Genomic DNA, 26065 nt, shown 5'->3' with positions numbered 1-26065 from the left:
TTACACCCAGACTGGCCAGCTCACTGTTTTGCATTTACAGGATTAGTGGCAATTCTTAGGGAGTCCTTGATCTTACCTCAGATCTCTCCTAGTCCATCCTGGCCCCTAGGCAGGATTGCCCTTAAAGGCAAAACAACAACAAAAAAGGAAGCCTAATCCTTGTCATTGTGCAGTGTTGATAGGTCATGTTTATACAGGTCCCACAAGCCAATCTTCAGGATGTTACTTTAAAGCTTAATGGCCCCATCTTTGGAACTCAAAACAATACGACATTCTAAACTGAGAGACAGGGAAGGGTCGTTGAAGGGAACCAAAAGGAAAGAGGAAAGCCTCTCACGGTCAAATGTCCAAACAAATCAGAATTGAGCAGTTTTGGCAAAGGGTTTCACAAGGGTATATTTTCAGAGCGAGCATAAATGTCAGCCCCTTTTTCTGCCGTGTTCTTCTTTGTCCATCAAAACAGAGAGGCTCCTCTTCACATTAAAACATTGCTTCTCAACAAATCCACAGGAAATAAAATTAAGAATTTGCTAGTATTAGGTTCCCACATACAAATGTGAACATCAATCTTCAGTTAGAAAAGACCAAAGAAAAAGACTCCCACAACCCTGCAGGAGCCAAACCCCCTGTTCAACTGCATCTATTCTATGCAAGTAGGAAAAGACCTAAACAAACCTCAGCCAAAAGCCTGCTCCTGCGCCCTCCGACAGCAATCAGAAAGCTCCAAGCGCCCTCTTTTGGCCAGCAGAGAGAACTGCAAGCTCCTTCTATTGTCAGCCCAGCCCTCTGGAAAAAAGAATTGAGTTTACAACAAAGCCCTTCACTTATGAGCTAACCACACTGATGACTAGACAAATGGAAGTTGCCTCTAGTCAGAGCACTTCTGCCTTCAGAAAGCCTCATTAAATGAGTTTCATTATACATCTCTCAAGCCTGGTTGGCAAACAAGTCTCATTCGTAAGCCTCTCAAGCTGAACGCTGGATTTTAATAACGATTCGTCCGAGAGCACGGGGAGTTCTGTCTTAGAAGCTGCCTCCAAGGGCAGGTTGTGGCAAACAGCTATCACTCACTCCTCTCTGTGTTTAGCAAGTATTCCCGAACTCCTTGTTAAGTCCTGGAGGGCATGGACTACGCATGGTCTGTTACTGTAGCCCGGAACCCACCCCAGGGCCTTACTAAGTGGCGAGGGCTCTGTAGTGGCTGAAAAAAAAAAAATAAGAGATGCGGAAGAATCCGTTTGGAATGTATGTCCTCTTGGATGGTCTTGGGATGGATGCTCTTCTTTCAGTCTGTTTTGTTCTGATTTGCTAGTCAACCTTTCGGGCTTTCTTGACAGGACCTCTGAAATTTAAGAACGGCAATAAGAATCCGATAGGGTAAGCTCTGCTTTTCAAAGACTTAAATGCCTCCTTCGCCGGTTACTTAGGTTTCTGTGATAAACACACCGACCAAAGGCAACTTGGAGAAGAACAGGGTTGTCTCCTATCACATATTATAAATACATCATGAAGGGAAGTCAGGGCAGGAACTGAGGCAGATGCCAGCAATGAATGGGGCTTACTCCGCGGCTCGCTGAGCATGCTCTTTATACAACCTGGGACCACCTACCCACGGGGGGCGGGGGGGGGGGGACGACACTATCCATAGTGGGCCTGGCCCTCCCACATCAATCTTTGATCAAGAGACTGTTCCACAGCTGTCTGTGACTCTGTTGACGGCCTTTGGGATGCTTTCATCCTACTCGTCTCTAGCCTTAATAGAAGAGGCGGTGCCTACTCCTCCTGCAACTCGATATGCCGTGCTTGGTAGACAGCCATTGTAGGCCTTCCCTTTTCTGGAAAGAGCTGAGAAGTAGTCGGGGTGGGGTGGGGGGGAAGGAGGGGCTGGGAGGAGAGAAGGGAAGGAAAACTGAGGTCAGGATGTAAAATCGATCGATTGATTGATTGATTGATTAAAAGAAATGCAAACTTTTGGGGAAGATTAATAAATCATCACATGAATCTTCCTTCCAAAAGGGGAAAAGAAGACAAAATGCTCCACAGGCTTGTCTGCACGCCAAGCTTACAGTGGCATTTTCTCAACCAAGGTTCCTCTTCCCAGATCACTCTAACTTGTGACAAGTTGACAAAAAATAAAATAAAATAAAAATTAAAAATTAAAAAAATGCAACTGGGACAGCTAGGTTTCTGCCTTAAGAAATAAGTAATTAGCCGTATAAATTTAGTCGTGACTCTCAACCTTCTGCCTCATTAAAGAGCTGTGCAGTTGTTTCTGCTCAGGTAACGAATTCAAAAGCCGAACACTAAATTGTAGTGTAACTGCGTCAGAGCAGCCTTGAGCAGTCTCAACATATCCTGAGCAGCATCCTAAACTAAATATTTTGATGCCTGGCTATCAGCTTCGCCATTCCAGTTAACACAGGCGCTGGTGCGGTGGAAGTAGAGATGCTTTCCCGAAAGCTTACAGTGAAGTTTCATCAAGTATCACACATTCTTCAGATATTATTGAGTTTCTTTACTGAGAGTTTCTGAAATTGTAAAGAGCGGAGGGGAGCGCACCGCCAGCCCATACGAGCTACCCAGATGACCAAATTCAGTGTTGTGGGTAGAGATTCCTAAAGGAGTGATGAAGGCATGATTTGGTCCGACGGTGTCACTCTCTGCCATCAGCTGGCATTTACTGAACATCTGTCAAATCCAGAACACCTTACTCATTACTTGCTCACTACTGAACTGGGGCGGGGGGGGGGGGGGCGGGGGGGGGGAAAGACTGGCAAGCGATGGATGGGGCTGAACAATTTGGACCTTGTATTTGTTACTTTTCTCATCATGGTGACAAAGTCCCTGACAGGAGCCGCTTCAGGGAGAAAGACAGGAGCCGCTTCAGGGAGAAAAGACTTGTTTTCAGCTCACAGTTTCAGGGGATCTCGGTCAATCACAGTGAGGGGGAAGGCATGAAGTGGAACAGTGCAGTCAGCATTGGTGGGAGCCCGAGGTGCTGTTTCTAACCTGATGACATCATGAGATAGACCCCAGCCCATGAAGGGTGAGGCAAAGTGTTATGGTTCTAATGTAAAATTTCCTGTGCAGGCTCATGTGTCTGAATACTCTAATTGGTGGCACTGCTTTGGGAGGCTGGCGAACCTTTAAGGAGTAAGTGCTGAACAGACATGTGAAGGTTTAGTTCAGGCTCACTTCTGACCTACCTTGCTCGCCTTCCTGTTCAATCACCAAGTGAGAAACAGTACCTTGGGCCCCCACCAATGCAGACTGTGCTGTACTTTGTGAATTTTTTTTCCAAAGGAATTTGCATTTTGAAAACCTACAGCCTTCCATGAGTGGGGTCCAGCCCTCCAGGAATCTTTGCCATCATCCCAATGTTAGGTTCAGAGTTTCCCTGAAGCGGCACTTCTGCCTTGTCCACAGCTTTAATGAGTTAATGCTCATTAAATGAGCATTTAAATCTAGATTACATTTGTCACATCTTCCTGCTTTATTTTCTTGGTATAAATCTGGCTAAAAGTAGTGAGTGATAACCATTTCACAGCCCGACTTCATTATGCTGTCTTGAACTTTCCTTCGTCAAACAAACTAGTCGACTGCTTTCAAACTCAGCCTCACCCAGGCTTTCAGAAGAGGAGAAAGAATGCAGTGGTAGCTTCTGCCACAGTTTAACATGCATGGCTCCTATTCCAACTACTTTGCTCCCATCTGAAACGTCGTGATCTGGCCCTTCGTTGTCCACATTTTTATCGGCATTCTTCTCTCTCAGATTTCCACCAGAATGGAAACAGCTCACCATGTACCGGGGCTTTTCTAGCCGATGACATCTAACCTTTTTAACCTTCTTCCTCCTGCAAACTGGCTTCAGAGGCCTGAGTGCAACCCAAGGGGTTAGAATCCCCACAGCAGCAACCACATTTCTAACTAGTTACTTTTTTTGTCACTGTAACAAAATAAAGTTAAGGAAAGAGGGTTGGGGTGCTGTTGTTGTTGTTGTTGTTGCTGTATTTTGTTTTGCTTTTGGCTGATCATCTCATGTCACCTCAGTCCATCATGACCGGGAAGCAGAACATAACACCTCATGTCCAGGGCAACCCGCGCTTGCTTCTATCTTTTCTCACAGTAACAGACTCAGAAGCAGAAAGAAGTGGATGGGGGCCAGCCTGGGCTACCTTAAAAGGCCTCCCTCTAGCAACCACCTTCTTCTGAAGTTTCTGTGATAACCTACAATAACAGCAACCGCTGAGGAATGGGTGTTTAAACACATAAGCCTGTGAGAGACACTTGACATTCTACCCACTATCGTCCCCAAGCAGAGAGAGACTCAGGACTGAGTCAATGGCATCTACAGAGAACAGATAAGACACAAAGCCAACTAGAGGCACCCCAATATACGTGAATAAAATTAAACTCCTCTCAGTAATATTGGGATGCACATAGGCCTACTCACTATCTGCAAAGATTAAAAAAAAGAGAGAACAAATCTATTGACTGCTATTTACTAGAAGAAATATGCGGTGGTAAGTATTCCTGCTGCCCCAGTCTAAGAAGGCTTTCTGAGGATGTTAAGATAGGAAAGTTGGCTTTTAAGCAGGAACTCTGAAAATGATCAACAATAAGAGGAAAATCAATTGGAAACACATACATAAATATAAGTATTTTTAATAAACTTTTAAGACATTCAAATGTTGCCTGTAGAGTGACATTTCAAGATGGTAACTAGAATAAGTTATAATGTGATATGCTGATACTATCTAATGGGGCAAAAGTAATTACTCAATGAAAAGTTTTTAGATTTCATAATTTTATTTTTAAAGCACCAAAAGATGAGAGACACATTCATCAAAGTAGAATTCTTTCTCTACAGTGATAAGAAATTCCAGGTTAAAGACTTAGCTCTAAGTTATAGCATTAGTAAAAGTAACTTTTGAATACATAGTATATTAAATTTTAATACACATATATGTGTGCATAAATATAGACTTGTGTGCATAAATGTGTTTGGAGATGTACACATATACACAGACAGACAGACACATACACAGAGAGAGAGAGAGAGAGAGAGAGAGAGAGAGAGAGAGAGAGAGAGAGAGAGCACATATATAATCACAAAACACCATTGCTTAGGGATATATTCAAACCAGGAGACAAACAGATAAATCTCTTCTGCAAAATTATGTTAGGCCTTTCCCTAAATGCATATTCAATAAAGAAAGTGTGTGATTAAATATGATATATTTACTAAGCATTCTAAGATTGCTCCAGGTTAATAAATTTTCTCTCTGTGCCAAAGCACTTTGTACTTGACCACCGTGCATAACTGTTTAATTATGCAAACTGTTTAATTAAGCAAAAATGGGAGTTTTGTGAAAAATAGGCCCCGCCCTTTGTTTAGCAACAACTGTCATCCATCTGCAGCATCCTCTGGTGCTGTGTCAACTCTCAAGAAAACAGAAGACATGAGGGAAACCACTTTTCTGGGGTGCCCCAGCCATGCATAGGTTGTTATGTAATCCAGGCATTTTTCCAGGTATAACTTAATGCATTACCTAATCTGACACTCATAATGGTTGCATCAGAGATTCCTCAGGCAGCGCAATGAGTTAGTTCTTTTCTGGGACAATTAGTGTTTGGATATATGTAGTAAAACATAGGGAAAGTAACCAATTCTACTAAAAATATGTTAAATATTTTTAAATTTAAAATTATATTGTGATAGCAATGTAAATTTGTTATGAACCATAATGTGGTGATGGTTTTAACAACCACCATAACTTCAAAGTCAAAGTGAGCACAAGTGACCTATCAAGGGGTCTGCAATGATAGGCCGGAAAAAAAAAACTATACTTTCTATTGGTGAAAAATGTATAGCTTTGATAAAAAACTAACATGGCTGTTTTCTTATTCCTAATTTCTTATTCCTAATTTTAGTGAGAAAGTGTTATTTTCTTCTCCACCCATATTCATATCTCAAAAGTCTGCAGATTTAGTTTTATAGTAATACAGATACATGGTCTTCCATAATATGAGTAATGATATTAATATATACTTCCTCTTTCAGGAACAAAATATGCCTGCAGTTTCCTCTGAGGTCACTGATGCCATATACATAGTCTTTACAATACCAAATTTACAAGAAAAGAAAAAATGCCTAATATTACACATTTTAAGACTACACATGGAATTGTCAAGGCACAAAGTTGTTTGTAGATCTCAGGATATGAAGGAAAATTACTAGAGAATTAAATGATAAAGAAAGAGAAAGAAATGGATAAAATTTATGTGCATCTTTTAATGGCATTTATAAGGCCTAAGTTCAATTGCTCATGAGGTTGTCTTGAGACTTCAAACAAAAAGTGCTTCCTTGTGATTGTTTCTACTGCTCTCTCTTGACTATCTACAGAGTCCATGGTGTGCACACATGCACACGCACATGCACACTCACACTTAATAAAATGTAATAAACAGTGGCTAGAATAAGATCTAGAGTAATTAAATAATGGGGGTGTGGAAAGAGAGAAAGAGAGAGCTGCTGCCTTAAAGGGAAACTGCCTCTGGTTCTCCTACCTTTCTAGAAGAGAGTCGTTAGGATGGTCCTCCATAGGGGTGATGTTGCTAACCCAGCAGGTTCCAACCAAAATGAACTACAGAGCTAGACAGTGGAGCAGACTCCCGCCAACAGCTTGGCTTGAGGAAAGAATGGAGTATTATGTTAGTGATAATAGGAAGTGGGATTAAGGGTGGGAAGAAAAGTAACTTGAGTGTCTGCCACAGAATGAATGCTTCCCATTGGACAGGCATTAGAAGTCACTATCTTCTAGACTGGCTTTGAAGCTTTACCCCTGACTTCTTAACCAAGCTGTAGAGTGAAGGGGTCATCTGGCTCTGCTCTACCTGTCCTGTGATATTATTTTTATCCAACATGCCAGTGTAGTATAAAACACTCCATCTGTATGGTGTACTTATACAAAGCTATAGCTAACCCCACACACACCACCGCCACCATAGCGTAGAACACCTCATTTTCATATGAAAAAGTGAGGCAACCAGTCACGCTTGTGTGCCCATACTTTGCTCTGTGACAAGTCCATTCCTGATACAATGATACTCATCTTAGCTTATACATCTCCTTGGTGAGGGGATAATGCAATAATAGAGGACTCAAGAGAGTACCTAAAGGTTATGAAGTCACTTTAGTGACTACTAATAAAAAAAAAAGGCCTTTAACCACCCTCCCCTTCACTCTGTCACTTTACATGGCTTTCCTTTACTTAGTGCTCTGTCCACTTGCTAACTCTTAAAGAGAAGCCCAGACCACTGCCTAAACTAGTAGGTTGGATAAGAATTAAGAAATGTAGTGGTCTGTCTTTCCCTGATGGAATGCCTACCATACAACAAATTCTCAGTAGAGAAGGAGAAGTATTTTAAAGCATTCAATGTTAGAAATGGGTGGTCTCTAAATTAGAAGATTAACATTTATATTGTATCCAGAGTTGAAGCTTTTGTTTTTGTTTTTGTTTTTCCTGATCATACAGCTCTAATGTTGGTGTATTTTTTAAAACTATTTTTTTTTATTTGGGGGGGTTCCTTATGTCTCCTTCGCCTTTTTCCAGCCCAATCCCTTCTAACACCCCAACACCAGACAGGGGAGAAAGAAGGTTAGTTGGGAGAGGGAGCATAGTTTTCCTTAGCTAATTCCTGCTGTTTAGGGTCATCAGGTTCCTTGGGGCAAGACCAATCTTCCTTTCAGGATATCTCCAACTTCTTCTCATCAAACTACATAAACAGCAACCAGGAGCAGCAGGGGGAAGCACCAGCAGCCTTCTTCTTTCTCAGAGCCCCCAGGCTCTCTCTGTGGCTGGCTTTTATCCTCATGACAAAGACCATGCATGCCCCCACAGGAAGTAGTTCACAGCTGACAAAGGTCACATGCCTTCTCATAAAGCAGTTATCTGCTCTGAACAAACTGGAGCAGCCCCCATATCTCACACCTGAGATTAAAACAAAATCATGTAAACATATAAACCAAAACTTCCACAACACTTTAACCATATTGATCTGTGTCTGTACAGTGATTTCTTGGTTAATGATTGATGTGTGAGGACCCAGCCCTCTGTGGGTGGTGGCTCCATTTGGACAAGTGATCCTGAGTTTATAAGAAACTCCACTGATATTTTTGGTTGTGAGCCTAGCCTTTAATGGCTGAGCCATCTCTCCAGAGAAACTCTGTCTCTACAACAAAACAAAACCAAACAAACAAGCAAGAAATAAACTGAGCAAGTCATAGGGAGCAATCCAAAAAAGCAGCGTTCCTCCATGCTCTCTCCTTTGGCTTCTGCCTCCAGCTGCCTGACTGGAGTTCCTGCCATGAGCTCAGTGACTCAGACCAAGTGTAAAAGGCCTCAAGAAAATCTCTCAGACAGATCAACATGCAAGCCATAGTCCATAAGAGATGGAGCCTAGAGCCCAACGCTAATGGGGAGAGAGTTCAAATGTGCAAGGTTTGCTGAAGCTGTTGCCTCTTGTGGGCAAGATCAGAGGCTATAGTAGGAGCAGCCTGTACTCCCAGAGTTTACATACCAAAAGATGAAAATGTCCCTTTGAGTCAGAAAGAAAGACAAGGAAAATAGCAGGACCCATTTTTCCACTGAAGAAGGGCCAGCTGTGTGGCCAACCTCCAAGGTAAGCTGACGCCAACAGAAAGAATCAGGACCCAAGGAGTGTCATCTCTTTGGCAAGGGTATAATGCCACCAAGGGGTTGCCTCAAAACAGCCCCCAAATATTCCACATGTCCCCAGAAGGTGACAAAGTCATTTTAAAGACCACTACTAATGATGAAATCTTCTAACTGTCCTCCTCCAGCCTACCGCTTAACCCTGACTTGAGACCTGAGTGGAAGACAGAGGAGAGGAAAGAAAAAATAATAATAATAACAATAACTCCTCTCCTCCTCCCAGTTCAGGCTTCCGGGGTTCAGTCAAGTTGAGAGTTATGGACAAAGATCAGAGGAGAATATAAACAGAACAACAGAGTAATATTTGGTATTCCTGGTACTGGATCTGTGATCTGGATGAGCACATTGTGCCCATTAACAGCAGCATCCTGCTTCCATTTGTACCCACTATGCAGTGAGTGCATCAGGCCATGTGGTGTAAAGCTTAGAAGCTCTTGTTCAAGGGGTCAAAGAGACTTAGCATTTAGCAAGTAACTACACCTCCCTATAGACCTCAGCTTCCTCGAGTGCATTAAGAGGGTAACAGCACCATGCCTCAACCCTGTGGCTATGGAAAATGTGTGCATGGTACGTGGGAAGCAGAGACGATTCTTTTATTTATCTAATATCTATTCAAAGCCTTCTTAATTCTTTTCCTAGGGCAGCTGGCTAAAGTCCCAACAACAATGTGTAATAGAATCATAGAAATTTATTGCCTTACGGTTCTGGAGTTCAGAAATCTGAGACGAGACTTAAATATTGGCAGGACCATTTTCCTCTGAAATAAGACACTGAAGGACCTACCTGTTCCAGGCCTTTCCTTGAGTTCTGTGTTGTCCCTAAGCTAGGGACAACATGGCTCCAGTCTCTGTATGCTGTCCTCCATTGGCATGACTATATCACTCATCCATCTACATATAAAGACACTAATCCTATTAGAGCACAAGTCTTCTCTGTTTAACTCTACTCTACTGTGAGCTCCTCATATGATACTACTTATTTGCCTATTTCCAGGCAAAGTTACATTTTAAAGTACTGAGAATTCTAACTTTAATAAATGAATTTGAATGATACATAGTTTAACCTCTAACACCTAATTTATGCCAAACACTTCTGGATGCTGACATGGCAGGGTGAACAAACTGTATTTAGGCAGTCTGTGGTCTAAGTAGGGAAATCACACAACAAATGAACAAATTATTTCATGGAGAGATAAGAGAACTTGAAGGACCTATGTTCCTCAAACATTTTAGTCTCATGATCTCTCTTGGCTCCCAAAAAGCTTTTGTTTTGGGACTCACCTATCTGCCAGTGTTCATCATTTTTAAATTGTAAGGTTTTTGTTTTTGTTTTTGTTTTTGTTTTGTTTGTTTGTTTGTTTGTTTGTTTTTGAGACAGGGTTTCTCTTTGTAGCCTTGCCTGTCCTTGACTTGCTTCGTAAGTCAGGCTGATCTCAAATTCACAGAGATTCACCTGCCTCTGCTTCCCAGAGTGCTTCTAAAATTCAAAAATTGGTAATGCATTTAATGACTCATTAAAAATACTAAGATTAGGACTTATATATACATATACTTATAAACATCTAAAAATGCTGTGTAGATCCTTATAACTCAAACAACATAATTTTTAACAGCATGAGAAAGTGTCAGTTCCAGTGGTCATTCAATATCATGCCTAGTGGCCACCAAATGGCTCAGTGGGTAAAAATGGTTGTCTCTAAGCCCAATTACCTGAGTCTTATCCATGAAACCCATGAGATGGAGAAAACTGTCATCTATAAATTATGCTCCATTTGTGCATCCACTTACATTCACACACACACACACACACAAATGAATTAATGTAAAAACTATAATTAAATAAATAATGAGATTGTGAGTTGCATATAACCTGTTCATGCAGGTCTATAATGAAAAATAATGTTTAACAAACCAATAGCAAACTAAGAACCGCATATGGATTGAGAGATAATTTATTATACCTTGCCTCTAAAGATTTATTTCTCAACTTAGAAAGACCTAAGAGTCACCTGAGAAACTTCAGACATTTTTGAAGACTACATATCATTACCCAGTTTCTGAAGTCAGTGTTCAAATGTGGGTTCCCTAACTAAGAAAGCTACAGTAGTAGTAATGAGGAGTCAAAACCAAAGTATACAAGTAAGATGCATTTGACTCAAGCCAGAGTTGAGGACCACACTCCTTAGACAAAGCTCAACAAGCATAGATTATACATTCAACCTCCCTCTCGGTATGCCTAGAGTCCTCTGCCTGACCTTTTGTTTTTTCATTCTGAACTAACATGAATATGAATAAGAACATGCACATTATATTAATTCCACCTCTGCAGGAATGGTCAAGTGATTTCCATGTGAGAAAAAAAAAAAAACCATCAACTCTTGCTACCTTGGAAGATGCCCAACATTCTGTCCTGCTGAAAGGTTCCAGTGCCCAATGACATTGCTCCCTACAAAACGGAATTAGAATGTGGCCTCAAATGTTAATATATTCAGAGGTTTCCTCTGCCCTTAGAAGCCAAATAGTCACAGCAATCATAAAATCTGCATTGTCCTCTCCTCCTTGGGTTTCTGAGGCCACAGTAACAAACCATCAAATTAGGGAGAGGAAAAAAAAAATCTGCTGATGGAAAGTTATAGTCTTAAGAAAAACATAAGATCTAGCTAAATGGAGAAACATATCTTGGATAATGCATTCATACCTAATAACTGTGCTGTGGTTCACAGACTTACAGGACTTTTCTACCTGTGTGTTGGTTTGATTCCCATGACACTTTAAAGGAACAGGAGACTGTGGGAGGTTGAGTCATCCAGTGTTGGTTAGTGAGACAGCTAAACTTGGGTCTTTTGAGGAAAGTCTCAGCCCTTGCTACTGCCTTTGGCTATGAGTAGGGATGTGTCAGGGCTTCTTACGGCTTCCAGACCAAATAAATACAACATCAGCTTTCACATTTTACCCACACACTACGCCACTTATAAAGCAGCAAAGTTTAATTTGTTCACTATAATAGTTCTTTGTCACCAAAGATGATTGGCAGTGTTCTGTTCCTTATTTTTCACTAACAACAGCTTAATTGCACAGTAAATTGAGCTTGGGGCAGATTTCTCAAGTGGGAGATAGACTTATTAAGCTATTTTTATTCTCAGGATCAACTCTATAACAAAGCAAATGTTAGAACCGAAAACGCTGTCCATCTACGAAGGCATTCATTTCTTGGAACCATTTCTGAGGCAAATGAGGAAACGCATGGCTAAACGAGAGAAAGAGCAGTTAACACTTCACCTGGGATTCTGGCCTGACAAGGAATGGAAGGCTAGCGCACCTAGCAGCCCACAGAAGAGGTAGACTTTGTCTCAAAGTGTGGGATTTGAATGAGAGTCCGCCAACACCCCAGTTCAAACACTCGTGGCTCTCTGAAGTCAATGAGAGCGGTTGTGCTGGACTCGGCAGCAGTTCCTGTGCAGAGGTTAAAGGGGAAAAGCACCCCAGAACAAGAAGGTAGGAGGGACCCCTGTTTTTATATCAGTTCCCCCAAAATAGCAGTCCATTTTCAAAAACCAGAACACACGAAAATGGTCAGAATCAAAGATCAGGGCAACTGAAAAAAAAAAAAAAAAGCAGATGCTTTGAAGAGATGGGCAGGACTTTTGTAGTAGGCGTGTTTATCTTATTGAAAGCAGAGTCTAATTGAATAAAAAGAGTTTTTAAAATAGTGAGCCATTAATTAGGCAGCGTGGAGAAAAGCGCGGCATTGGGTAATGTACGAGGCTACTGGGAGTCTGAGCCAGCACTTATCGATTCTGTCCGGGTGCCAGAGGAACCAGGAGCCCAACGTTCACCCCTTCTGGAAGCTACCTGATTCATTTGGAAGTGGCTTCCCTGCAAAGCCTTTGTTCAAATCACCCCATAATTACCCTGGCACTGCGAGCTGCGAACTTGGCGGGCTCCGAGAGATATCAGATGTTTCTCTCATGCTTGCTGAACCTCTCTTAGACAAATTTTGCATTGTTTTCTGTGTCAGTTTTATCGTGGAACATCGTGTTGCCATCTGGGAAGAAAAACAACATGGTAGCGAAGCAGCTGGTGAATGGCAGTGGCCAAATAAACATTGGCAGGCGCCGGCCATTAGGTGAGATAAGAGGGATGGGCAGCGGCCAGCACCACCGCTCCCTCACCGCTGGAGTATCGGTCACTGTCCTTTTCTTGCTTATCTCTACTCAGATTCACAGCAATTTTTCATCCCGAAGCCCAGGATGTTGTCAGGTGCAAGGCCTTCCTTTCTCTGCCCTGGAACGGCAAGATAGGAAGGCTCTCCGCCAACGAGAATTCTCTCCTGGGTTGGACAATGGCTTTCCGAAGCAAGAGGAAACAAGAGACCCACTGGCCGTGCCCTCAACCGGACTGCTCGCAAAGAAAGGAGCAGTGCTGTCCCTTCACCCTGCCTTTCCAACAATGCGGTGGCCCTTTTGGCTCAGACACAGCTTTGTCACCAGTGTCAGCTGCTTTCACGTTGCTAAGTCTCCTTAGAATTACGTGGGGTAAACAAACTACTGGGCACTCATCCTTGGAAGCAGGGCAGAGAGGAAAGCAATTACACCAGCTTAGAACATTTCACGCCAGGCTTTCTTGTTTTGAAGAATTTTCTTCCTCTATAACATTTCTTTTAAATTTTATTTATTATTACAGTGTGTCTGTGTGTTTGTGCCTATGTCTATGTGTTTCTGTTTCTATGTGTGTATTTGCATCTGAGTCTGTATCTGTGTGTTTATGCATATGCCTCTGTGTGGTGTGTGTGTGTGTGTGTGTGTGTGTGTGTGTGTGTGTGTGTGTGTGTGTACATATGTATATGTATATGGCTATGTACTTTTTTCTGTGTCTGTGTGTTCCTGTGTGTGTTTGTATGTATGTCTGCATGTTCCTCTGTGTGTGTGTGTATCTGTATATGTATGTGTGTCTGTGTCTGTGGGGGGTATGTACATGTGTGTGTTTGAGTGTGTCTGTCTGTCTTTTATTGGAAATTGAAACCAGGGCCTCAGGAAAGCATTATACCACTGACCTATGTTTCCAGTCCTTTTTCTTTTCCCTTTTTCTTCTTGAGGCACAGTCTGTTCGAGTTGCCTCAGGCTGGACCTCTGGCAAAGCAATCAGGTATTCAGATCTCCACCTTCCAACTTCACCCCTTTAAATAACTGGGGTTACAGGCCTGTGCCACCAGATTCGACTGCAGATTCGGGGATCAGTCTAACATCCCCGAAAGCCAAGGGACAGACCCTACTAGCTCTTCCTAAAACTTCAGTGGAACAAGTCCTCTGGGGGAAAAAAAAATCCCCGCTACTGAATCAATTTTCATTCATATATCTATGAGGAAAAAGGATCAAGACAAATAATGACAAATACCTACAAGAGATTAAATCATAGTGAGAATTTCTTAAAAGTCTATTTAGATTCCTCTCACTATTATGCATTCAAAACATCAGTTATTCTGGATGTTCCCACGCAAAACATAATTTGTGTGCAGCCATATTCTTTTGCTAATATACTTCTCATTCTTTTGATATCTGTCAGGTAAGCAATGCTGTTACTCCTTGACCTAATCTCTAATGCCTCTGAATGCCTCTCTATTCTGCTGCTAATTTAGAAGTTGGGGGCACATACTCTCTTAGTTCTTAATACTGAGACTATAAATTAGATAGCCCACAAACCAGCTGTGATTAAACTTTTTAAGTAACTTTGTCCTCACTCAGCAGGGAAATATTTTGTAAAAGAAATCACTCGCTGGCACAGAGAAGCAGCAGCACGTCCTTCCTCTTCCCTGCCTGAGAGTTTGCTGCGTATAGCAATACCAGAGAGCCTCCACTGTGATGCGGAGGATAAGAATCCTGGCCTCAGTCCACCTATGAGGAGATGGAAGTCTAGGACTGGTAGATAATTTGTCTACGGCTCAACAGCTCAGACACTCAGAGCATGACTCCGTGGCCTGTGGTTTGCAGCCCAGTGCTGCAAAGCCAGGTGTTCAGCGACTGTCCCCCAGTGGCAACCTAGAGCCACAGGATCCTGAAATCAGTGAGCACAGGAAGGCTTCCTGGAAATAAATGTGGGCTGGAAGGACAAGTAAACTCAGTAAAGGCAGCTATCTTTACAAACCCACAACCAAAAGAGCAACACTGGGGAGGAACCACTGTGCATCGGGGAGCACCTGGAATTTTGCAGAAGGCCTTCGGAAGAAGAGATTAATATCAAATTTAAAATGCTGGCCAAGGCAGTGTGAATCAATTTGTAAACGATGGATGTTCCCATTGGCTGTCTTCCAGAGAAGCTACAGGCAGGAAGCAGCCTCCCTGAGATGAATAAGTCGGTGCCTTCCTGTGAAGGGTAATGGCTTCACCTCAGTGGGGCTCAGATGACAGAATACAACAAGGTGACAGGAGTAATATGTTCACCCTGTGATAAATTAGAACCTACTATCACAGGGAGATTTATTTTTTTTCATCCTCAGAAAGAGGATTGTCACCGAACAGGATCACTGCATAGGGAAGCGCATCCCCTGGCCACTGGGGGCCCCAAAACAGCTGCATCTGAAGGGAGTTGAGATCAGTTTGCTCTGACAGGGTCAGATTGGTCAGACCTCTCAAGGGACCCCAACCAGGTCCCAGTAAGAAAGGAAATCTCAAAAGGATCCAATCAAATGTTCAGCCATAACAAAACACCTGAAACTGGGTAATTGATAAACAATAGAAATGTGTTTCTCACAGATCTCTAAACATTATAAATCTAAGATCTAGATACTGCCAGATTCAGTAACTGGTGCAGGAAGACGTCTGTCTCCAAGGCAGCATCTCAAAATGCTGTATCCTTTAAACGGACTAAAAACAGTGTAGCCATACATGGGTTGTAAAGGTAAAAGAGAGGTTTAACTGGTTTCCCACTAGCCAATGCTACAAAGTCAGCATAGAGTGAACTGTGAAGGCTGTAGAATTAATATAAATAGAAAAGGAAATTCACTCTGGCCTCTAAACAGAATACTGGGATACAATGTCAAGGACCTTAGAATCTCAATGTAGAAGCTTAAACTTTGGGGGGAATGTTTGGTATAAAGAAAGGGAAAAAAAACACCACTTGACAATGAACTTGAGGAATAGCATAGTATTTTATTTCTCTTGGAATCCCCAGGGCCAAGTACATGGCCCAGTATACATTAAGAGTTCAGTAAACAACTGATGAATAAACGGATGAGGACATCCTTCTAAGAGTCTGTAAACTATAATAGAGACAGAACTACCATTAAAAGAGCTAAGGGCATAGCTTAATTGGTAAAGCATTTTTAGAGACGGGTTAAAGAAAGTTGGAGTGCTCTTCTTTCCTGTTAGAAAAACAATACAATTCAACAACAAAATTCTGAACTCTTGTGTCTGGGAACCACACCTAACCCTGAAGAATGAGGCTAGAAACTTAACATTTATGCACATATACAAAACATTCTGGTCACCCTCGTCGTGCCACCCCCTCCCCTCTCATCTTCTGCCCACTCCTAACACCCTTTCCTCTCACCAAGTCTCCGTGCCACTTTTCTGTCTTTTTGGTTTGTCATTATTTTTGCCTTGTGGCCCACTATGCTGCTTAACTGGGGTGGCTCACGAGAGCGTGAGTGGGAAGCTTTCCAGTGGAGCTTGAAGACGACGACGTCCTACCCCGGCAACTCTGCTTCCCTTACCTTCGCTGAGCAGAACTCAGTGATTTCCTACTCCCTCTACAAGTGAATGTTTTATAGTTCTGTCTGACGCAGGCCCTATGCAGGCAACTGTAGCTTCTACGTTAATGAGTGCCACTGTCAGGTCAAGCCCCTACGAAGTGATTCCTAACTGGCCTCTCGGTTCTCCAGCTCTTGAATCCTTCCCATCCCTCCTTCCACGGTGTTCCCTGAGACTTGAAGAAGGTTAAAAAAAAAAAAAAAAGAAGGTACCCCGCCTGAGCACCTTGACCAGGCAGAATCCCTGCATCATTAACCACTCTTTGCTGCACAGAAAATCTTTTTTTTTTTTAAATCAAAGCAAAGGACAGAACTAGTCTAGAAATATAAACACAAATATTCAGAAAGCAACTTGAGAACATGCCCGTTTAGCATATCACGCAGTAGATTCACTGTGACCTCCTCAGCCGTGAGCCTTCCCAAGTCCGCAGGGCCCCGCAGGCCCTGTCCTGTGGAGCAGTCCTCAGATACAATCAGAAATCACTTGGTTGCTCCTCTAACAGCTGTGCCCCTGTTGACGTGGTAAGAACCTCCTGCCTGGCGAGTTGGTATTGTAACATACAAGGGCCAAAGCTGGAAAAGATCTTTGTTGATTCCTCCATCCTTACCACTCAGCTTCCAGCACAGTGACTTACAGTAGGCAAGAACCTTCCCGCTCAGTTCCGGCATGGCTTCTCTGTATTCCAGATTTGAAGTATGTGGTATTTTCAGTAATTGGCCCTTACCACCTAGCTCTGGTAGGCGTCCATGGGCATTGATCTGTATAATTTGTGGCCTCCTTAGCCAATAACTCCCAGGAAGGTATCTCCCATCTGGCAGTAGGATTTTCATTTCATAACCCTTGGCTTCAGGGCCTTGTACACCCATACATAGCACTTACAGGCAAAGTCTTTGGTTGTTATTGTTTTGCTTTGCCTTTTGAGACAGTACCTCACGATGTCGCCTGGCTCACCAGGAATTCACACAGATCCACCTGCCTCTGCTTCCTAAGTGCTGATACTAATTTCAACTGGAAGCCTACACTGAAGTGAATTGAAACTCTTCAAGGCAGCCAGTCTTTTTTTTTAGTCAGTGACTTTCCATGTGACTTATTCACACATCTTCAGTGTGGGTTAACCCTTTCCTCTAATCCTGATCTTCTCCCCATCCCTCCACCAAATCCATATTTAGACCTTGCTATCGACTTTGTTTTTGTGAGGCTGATTTAATCCTCTCGGGATAGGAATAGCTATAGGGATTACATTTAACATTCTTTTCTTCCTCTAGCTCGGAAAAGAAATACCATTAAGTAGAATGTTCTTGTTTTCCTAGCATTGCATTCAAGATCACAGCTAAGGTCTACAATATGTCAAGAGAGCCACCCCCCGCCCCTGTATTCTATTGTAGAGAGTCCCCCCTGCACAGCTAACAGAGATGTTGCTTTGGAGCACACCTTACTACTGGCTACCACCTCCTCTCTCTGGATGCTTTATGAAGAGAACTGAGAGGGCAGAACAGAAGGTAAGCCACCAAAGAGATGCCATTCCTTGGGCAGGCAGAGAACTTGTCACCAAAAATCAAAGAAAGAACATTAAACAAAACAATTCATTTTTTAAGAATACCAGGTCACTGCCTGACAGCAAGATGAACAAGTCGTTCTCTAGTGGATAACATATTGGACCATCACACATGGCTCCCTGACCCAAGAAAGAGCAGGAGAGAGTGTGACAAGGCAGAGCAGAGGTGGCAAGGCAGCTATCTGGCTCCATTATTTGATGTGAACTGAACAGGTGACTTTCCAGATGACACTCCAGGCTAGGCAGGGTGACCATCCAGAAGAAAATATCTGACTGGGAAAGATAAAGCCAGATTTCTCACATGAGAAAGGATATAATGAAGAGAGGCTTTGGAAGGCCTTCTGGAAAGCCTACCTAGGACTAAGGCAAAAAGCATATGCCTGCTACACAGAGGGCACTTGTGATGGGCTCAGTAGACCAAGCAGGGAGCTGAGTCTCACCATAGTGAGACAAACAGTAAAGCATTTGCTCTTGTTCCCTCATGAAGGAAAACTGCCCAGAAGATTAGGGATAGAGAAGTTGACCCTTTGTGGGGAAAGGGGAGGAAAAAACTTTTGAAGCAGCATAAGACTGTTTAAATAACTGAAAGTCACTAGAATTTTCTACAATCAAGTCAGCGTATCATTAAGATACCTGCTAGTACCTGTATATGATTAGGTACTACTACACCTACCTGTACCATAGTGTATTGACAAATAGTAACCGAACGCCTATCCTGAAGACAATTGGAACTAATAATTACATTTAGTTGTATCTCTCACTACTTCCTACTTATTTAAAATGAAGAAGGACATGTGTTAGTATTTGCTGTTCTGCCCCCTCTCCCCCTTTCCTGAATAATATTGAGATTATATGTTCACAATACTTATATCTCTTGAGGCTCTCCATAGAGGAACCTGAGGCTGCGCAAAGACTGCCCTACCCTGCCTTTGCAGTGACAGAACTGACAAAAACATCAGGGCCCTCTGTGTAGATCACCAGAAATGACTACAGAAACTTCAGCAAGGAGCAGGCTACTGTATTTTTCAAACCATATAATGCACTTTTTACCCCCAAGGGTGGGGGGGGAGGGTAATTAAGGTATGCCTTATAGTGGTCCAATTTCTGTTTTTACTGTTTTTCTTGTTTTGCTGCTCTAAAAACTGGGCGCATCTTTTGGTCAGGTGTGTCTTATAGTCTGAAAAATAGTGTGGGTGTAAGAGAAATGTGACTATAATAACATTTAAAGACAGGGCTTGGTATCCCTTGCAATGTGACATGTGGCGAGATTTTACCCTGGTGGGAGATGATGTCACCAGGAGTCAACCTATAGGTCACAATCACTTATAACATGTCCCAGTCCACATCTATAATAATTCATATCAAATTATATAAAGAGTTCTAGACAAGAAGAAAGGGGGCTGTTAAGCTAAGGTGAATTGGGAAATCAGTAGGCACCCTAAGGAAATGAACTCAGTATGAACTTTCATAAAAAAAGAAAATGGGTGGGGTTAGTTGATGGGAAGAACATGTGTCTCCACATCATGTCACAGCCTCTCAGGTGACACTCATGTCAGGATGTTCTACCAAGTGCAATGAAAGTGGGTCCACCACATCAAGAACGGCAGACAGAGAAAAGGCTGGAGGGTAGAGTATAGACTCAAACAAAAAACGCTGGGCACTCAAAAACACTTACTAATGTGAAACTAAGTGACATAAAAGGGTTTCTCTCAGAGAGATTGTGAACTGCTCTGAAGAGCCTACGAAGGAAAGGGATTTCATAGATTATGCCAATAGGAAATTGAAACAGATATTTATCATAATACTTCAACATTATTTCATTTTACCACTTTGGTTATGTTGAATTTCTAAGCTAACTATGGTCTGGGATTCTAACAATTAAGACTGAGTCTTACTACTATTACTTATTGCTAAAAAAATAAATAATAATAATGGCTAGAAATTCAGGACTGTATTTAAACTGAGCTTTTCAATGTCTTAAGTCAAGGAAACATAGGAATCCCAAGGATCCCAAGGTTTTCCACGGAAAGAGGGAGCACCTTTTGAGTATAGACTGCATAGGTAAATGCCTAAGTATTTGGGTCTTTTTTTTTTCTTTATTTTGTATTCTCAGATGATAAATTCTGGCTAATTTGACAGGTTACTCAAACTTTCATGTGTCCCCTAAGTAACTGAAATAGTAACCTCAGAGCCATGACAACACGGGGCTCAAGGCAGACGGCAGTGATTTTTCAAAATCCAGGTTGAAGTCCCCCGCAGCCCATGAGTAAGGTAAGTTTTGCATGTTCTGTGTCAGACCACTTGTGCTTCGCAATTTATCTCACCATTTGTAAAGCCCTGAAGAGCTGTTAGTAGCCTCGAAGTGAGGACTTGCACCTTTTGAATGGTTTTTAGTTTCTTGGGGACGAAAGATATCTTCTACTCCAGGATGTAAATGGGTGAAACTTAATTGCACTCAAAACCAAGTTTTACCTATAGGGAACTCAAAAGTCATCTGAATTAAAATGGCTTCTCGGACATGAAGCAGCAGCTGTATTGGGGTGCCACAGCTAACTTTACTAGAGGTTACCACACAACTGCTAAGCCAATGCTGTGCACTTTCACCCCCGAGGGTCTGGGAAATAAGCACAAACAAAATAGTCAAGAGCTTAAAATTTAGCTGTGGGAAATTTATTGCAGCTAAATAGAGAAGAAAACAGCTGATCCCTGGGGAGGCAAGTGGGCTGTAATGCAGGATGCAATTTGGAGCAGCAGTAAAGTAATTCCCTGTACTGTGTGCTCTCGCAGGCAGTCGCTGCGAGGAGGGCAGCGGACCTCTCCACTCCATCATCTGGGGAATTCAGGGATTCCCAGCACAAAGGCCCATCAGTTGAAGGGCGAAGTGACAGAGGATTCAGGGAGATGGGTTAGCTAATGGATGGGGGAATAAATTCTCCCAGAACACTCACTCCCTGTTCAGACCAGTGGAAATGGAGTCACCCTTCACATAATCTGTATGCCTGTTTCTTTTTTTCCATTTTCAATTTATAATAACAATAACGACCTAGACATAGGACATTTCCTGGGTCTTAATGACTGTCTGAGGTTAATGGCCCTCAACTACACCTCAGGCCATCAACCCCTCCCAGCTGGTCATTAATCTCCAGGAAGTACCCTGTTCCAGGGTCATTATTGTTTCCGTATCAACTACCTTAAACGCTTTATGGATTCTGCAGATACATATCTCTTGCCAATAGAGGTTATAAAACCTGTTTAGAATTCCAAAATTATCTTAAGTTTGACCTCTCAACATTTCCCTGCAAACCAAAACTGACCTAAGAAAGCGTGCAACTTTGGTCTTGTTTTCTTATTTACATTTTGTCAGTACAGAGTTCAACTAAGTGTTACAGTGAGGATGCCTAAAAGCAATTAATGTTGGAGAGGAAGGTCAACCTTAAAGGAGAATGCTCTTTCTTCTGAGGATGGCCCAATCCCACCTTTGAGAAGATGCTGTCTGTGAAAACAGCTCCCTCCCATGCTGTGCATGTTTAGATGGTTTGGGTTACATTTAGTGAGTGGAATTTCCTGAGTACATGTAACTTTATAGCCTCCTTCTTCTGCTTTCAGCAGAAATATTCCAATGTGTACACAAATATCATAATAAGCATATGTTTTGCCACAGAACATTCCATTTAAGGAGGGACTAAAACAAGGGTGAAATACAACTTCCAGAGAGTATATATACTAAGCTTTTAACTCTACAACAAAAGGAAGGGTAGTTTCTCTAGAAGCCTTGAGGATCTAGAGAGCTCGAGTATAGACAAAGGAGGGAGACAGGGTAAACTCAGGAATCCCAACCAATAGCAATAGATCCGTGGCCCAATTAAGCAAGGAAGCCAACGAAACTTGGGGTCTGTGCTGGTTAGTGTTTGCCAACTCAATGCCAGTCACCTAGGAAGAGGATACCTCAGTTGAAGAACTGCCTCCATCAGATGGGCCTGTAGCCATGTCTGTGGAGCATTGTCTTGATTTCTAATTGATACAGGTAGTACCATCTCTCAGCATGTGGGTCCGGGCTGTATACAAAAAATAGTTGAGCAAGCCAGAGGAAGCAAGCCTGTAAGCAGTCAGTGTTCCTCTGTGCTTTCTGCTTCAGATCCTGCCTCCAGGTCTGTGCCTTCACTTCCCTCAGTGATAGACTGTAACCCGTAAGCCAAATAAACACTTATGCTGTCAAGTTAGTTTTAGTCAGTATTTTATCACAGCAAAAAGGGGAAGCAAGGACAAAGACCTTACAGATTGGTCGAAGCACTAGCTGGCCCCAGCTTTGGAGAAGCACAGAGGTTGGGAGCTGTCAGACACACTCATGAAGATTCTGGTAGCATCCTAATCTACTGCAGAGCTGTAAGTGCATTGCCAGCCCAAGAGTCCAGATGCTGAAACTGACAGACAGAATAGACCAAGAGCAGATGGGAAGGCTGCTACAGTACAGCTACAATAGAAGCATTTCCCTCCATGTTGTATAGGCTGAGTGTCCAAGACCAAGACACTGGCCATGCTGACCAGGTAATTAATTCCCAGTGAGGGTCCCACTATAGACTTGATATGGGTTGTTGTGTCTTGCAAGAATTCGTGTAGAAGGTTGGTCCCAGAGTAGTGATTTGGGGAAGCTGTGAGAACCTTAAGGGCTGGTACCTACTGGGAAGCCATTACATCACTGAGGTCACTGCCTTCAGCAAGAACCAATCCTGGCCTTATAAAGTTCTTATGAGTATGGGTTATTAAAAAACAAAGAGAGCTTGAGAACTTGGCTCTTCTGAACTTAGCTACTTTCTTCCCTTTTCTTTGCAAAGGAGACGTCGACAAAAGATTTTTTAAAAATGGTCCTGAACTTGGGCTTCCGGGCTCTAAAACTGTTACTTCCCTAAATAAACCTTTTTAAAACACAAGTTCTCAAATTCAAGTATTTTGTTATAGCACCACCAGAAACATAACTAAGAACCTTTTCTTAGTTTTCAGAGATCTTCCCTTTTTATATGTTCTTACTTGCTTTAAAAAAAAAACTCATGTATCACTCTGTTTTTAAAAAAAACTTATAATTAATATCAATATGGAATTAGTTTAGAGGGTCTTCAAAAAATTAAATGTAGAGCTACCATATGAGTCATGTATCCCACGCCAGGGCATATAGCTAAAGGACTCAAGGCTAGCATATCACATTTATACCTTCACATTTATGTTTACTGCAGCACTATGAGTTATATCTATAGTGTATGCATTTATGTCTATATATGTATATATGTATTTAATAATCCCAATCACCCAACAATGATCAGATGGAGAAAATATGGTATATGTCATGCTGAGAATGAAAGGCTCAAGTCATAGGAGCAGGAATTAAAGCATTTACCAGAACAAATAAAAAAAATTATAAAGAAAAGACCCATATCTACTACCCTTTAGAAAACTCAGCTCCAAATGGATCAAAGGTCTCAACATATGACCAGATACCCTCGATAGGATAGAAGAGAAAGTGGGGAATGGTTTTAAACTCATTGGCACATGAAAATACTTTCTGAACAGAATACCACTAAAACCTAATGACTAATAAATGGAACCTCATGAAAACTTCTATACATAAAGGGCATCATTATTTGTACAAAACAATAACCTACAGAATGGGAAAAGATGTAAACAAAGCATAAACCTGATATAGGGATAGTATCCAGAATATATATATATAATGAACATCAAACAAATAACCCAGTTTTAAAATGGTACACAGAACTAAGCAGAAATTTCTAAAAAGACGAAGCATAGATGGATAAGAAACATTTAAAGAAATATTCAGCATCCTTAGCCGTCAGAGAAATGCAAATTAAAACTGTCCTGAGAATTCATCTTACCCAAGTCAAGATCAATAAAACAAATGACAGCATATGCTGGCAAGAACGCAAGAAAATGGGAACACTTACTTGTTGCTGGTGGCAGTGAAAACTTGTACAGCATTGCAGAAATCAATATGGAGATTCCTCTGGAAGCTAAGAAGGCCTCAATATCCACCTGTACCAAAGGGCTTCTCATGTGACTACGGAGACACTTGCTCATCCATCTTCATTGCTACTCTATTCATAATAGCCAGCAATTGGAACCAGTCTATGATAATGAAATATGGTACACTTACACAATGAAAGATTGTTTAGCTGTTAAGAAAAATTAAATTATGAAATTTTCAGGTAAATGGATGAAGCGAGGAGATAGTCCTCCTGGGCGAGATTAACCAGGCCAAAAAAAGAGTTAGCTTTTAAGCTTCCAATATGTGCCCTACAATTTGAATCACCACAGAGATTAGCTACCCAGTCAGGGACCAGAGGAGAGGAGAGGATCTTCCAGGAAAGGGAAAATAAAATATAGTGTGGTGAAAGATAAAGGGACAAGTAGAATAAGAGATTTCAATGGGCAGGAGTAAAAGAGGGAACATGGAAAGGAAGACTAACATTACAGGCCTTTGTAAATACCAGATAGAAACCTTCTACTGTATGAGAGTCTTAGAATACCTATACATGTGAAAGGAATTTAAATGAAGTCACCAAATAATGGGTGAGACCATGCCCCAACTAGATATCGATGTCACCAAGTAAAACCTCCAGTGCCAGGAATAGATTATATCTTGTTAGGTTGATGGCCAGTGGAGTTCCATAGCCTCCCCTCAACATCACAGACTATTTATTGCCAAGGTTGTGCTCTCCACAATCTGATGGGAGAGCTCTGCTGCTGAAGATAACAGTTACATCCTCAAACATGGAGTTTAGATCTGGTAACTGACTGTTTGCCATGATCCCGGAAGTTATCCTGCACGCTACTAAAGAAGAAAGGAAATCATCAATATCACCCAGGTACAAACCCTACGACCTATAACAGCAACCTGCCTGCAAGATATACTGGTGCACTACTTGCACAAAGTTATGGAAGTAACCAACAACATTTGTATTAGCTGTAAGGGCCTCTCCGTGAGTTGGAACCCATACCTCATACTGCTAAAGTGGTCAATAACCCTAGACTAGATAGGTACTGAGCTCTAGTAGTACTACTATTCCGCTAAAGGCACATAGTAATAAAATAACTCTAATGACATGTTGTTGTACCCATAGATCAGTGCATCACTCAACCCCCATCAGAGCAGCATTTTCTTGCCATGGATTGAAATTAACACAGAAAACTACAACTGGAAAATGCACAGAGAGTGAAATATTTTAGAGCACTCATTCCTGGCTGGGATGTCATCATGAACCCCGTCCCCTCATGGACCAGGGGTCTGTGCAGAAGAGGAAATGGAAAGATTATAAGAGCCAGAGGTGATTAATTACTCCAAGCAAACAATGTCTTCCAAACACAACAGGACTGATGATAATATGAGCTTTTGGAGAGTGGCATCACGCAAAGACCCTCACAGATTAAAGCCAGACAAGCTCCTAGCACTGAGAAAGGGGATACAAAGTCTCATCCCTAACCAAGAAGCTGTTTGCATTGATACCAACCAGGAAAGGGAAAATCAGATTTCTCCAATGGAGAGACAATGGGTATATCAACCACACTCCACAATCACAGGCTCCATGCCCAGGAGTAGTTGGCCAACACAAAACAAACTTCATGTGGTGTGTGTGTGTGTGTGTGTGTGTGTGTGTGTGTGAGAGAGAGAGAGAGAGAGAGAGAGAGGGAGAGAGAGAGAGAGAGAAATTCTTGTTTCATTTTGTTTTGTTTGGGGATTTGTTTGTTTTTATTTCATTTTTTGTTTTATGAGGGGTATGAAAGAAAGAAAAAACAGAAACAGGAAGTTGGGTAGGTAGGAAGGTGGAGAGGATCTGGGAAAAGTTGTGGGAGGGAAAAGCGTAATTAAAATCTATTGTATGAAAAAATTAATAAATAAAACAATAAAAATAGCCAAGAAATCATGTTACTTTTGCATATTTGTTATCACTCAAAATAAAACAAGGATTCTCCTTTGGGAAAAAAGAATCTACTCCGTAGGAAAAAAACCAAAGTGTATGA

At 41.9% G+C, this 26065-nt stretch overlaps 1 long non-coding RNA gene across 2 annotated transcripts in view; it reads right to left on the bottom strand.

Annotated features, from left to right (window-relative positions):
- Positions 1-258: 258 nt before the first annotated feature.
- Positions 259-26065, bottom strand: part of LOC311594128 — a 297973-nt gene continuing 272166 nt past the window's right edge. For both annotated transcript variants that reach the window (XR_014777971.1, XR_014777972.1), the window contains 2 exons: positions 23992-24172; positions 259-1342 (listed from right to left, as the gene is read on the bottom strand). This is a non-coding gene — a long non-coding RNA (uncharacterized lncRNA). The remainder of the gene's footprint in view (positions 1343-23991; positions 24173-26065) is intronic.

The sequence above is a fragment of the Acomys minous genome (genome assembly GCF_964271855.1).
Source record: "Acomys minous genome assembly, chromosome: 3".
Taxonomy (NCBI): domain Eukaryota; kingdom Metazoa; phylum Chordata; class Mammalia; order Rodentia; family Muridae; genus Acomys; species Acomys minous.
The sequence above is the reverse complement of the archived record's forward strand: the minus strand, read 5'-3'. Positions and strand labels throughout refer to the sequence as shown.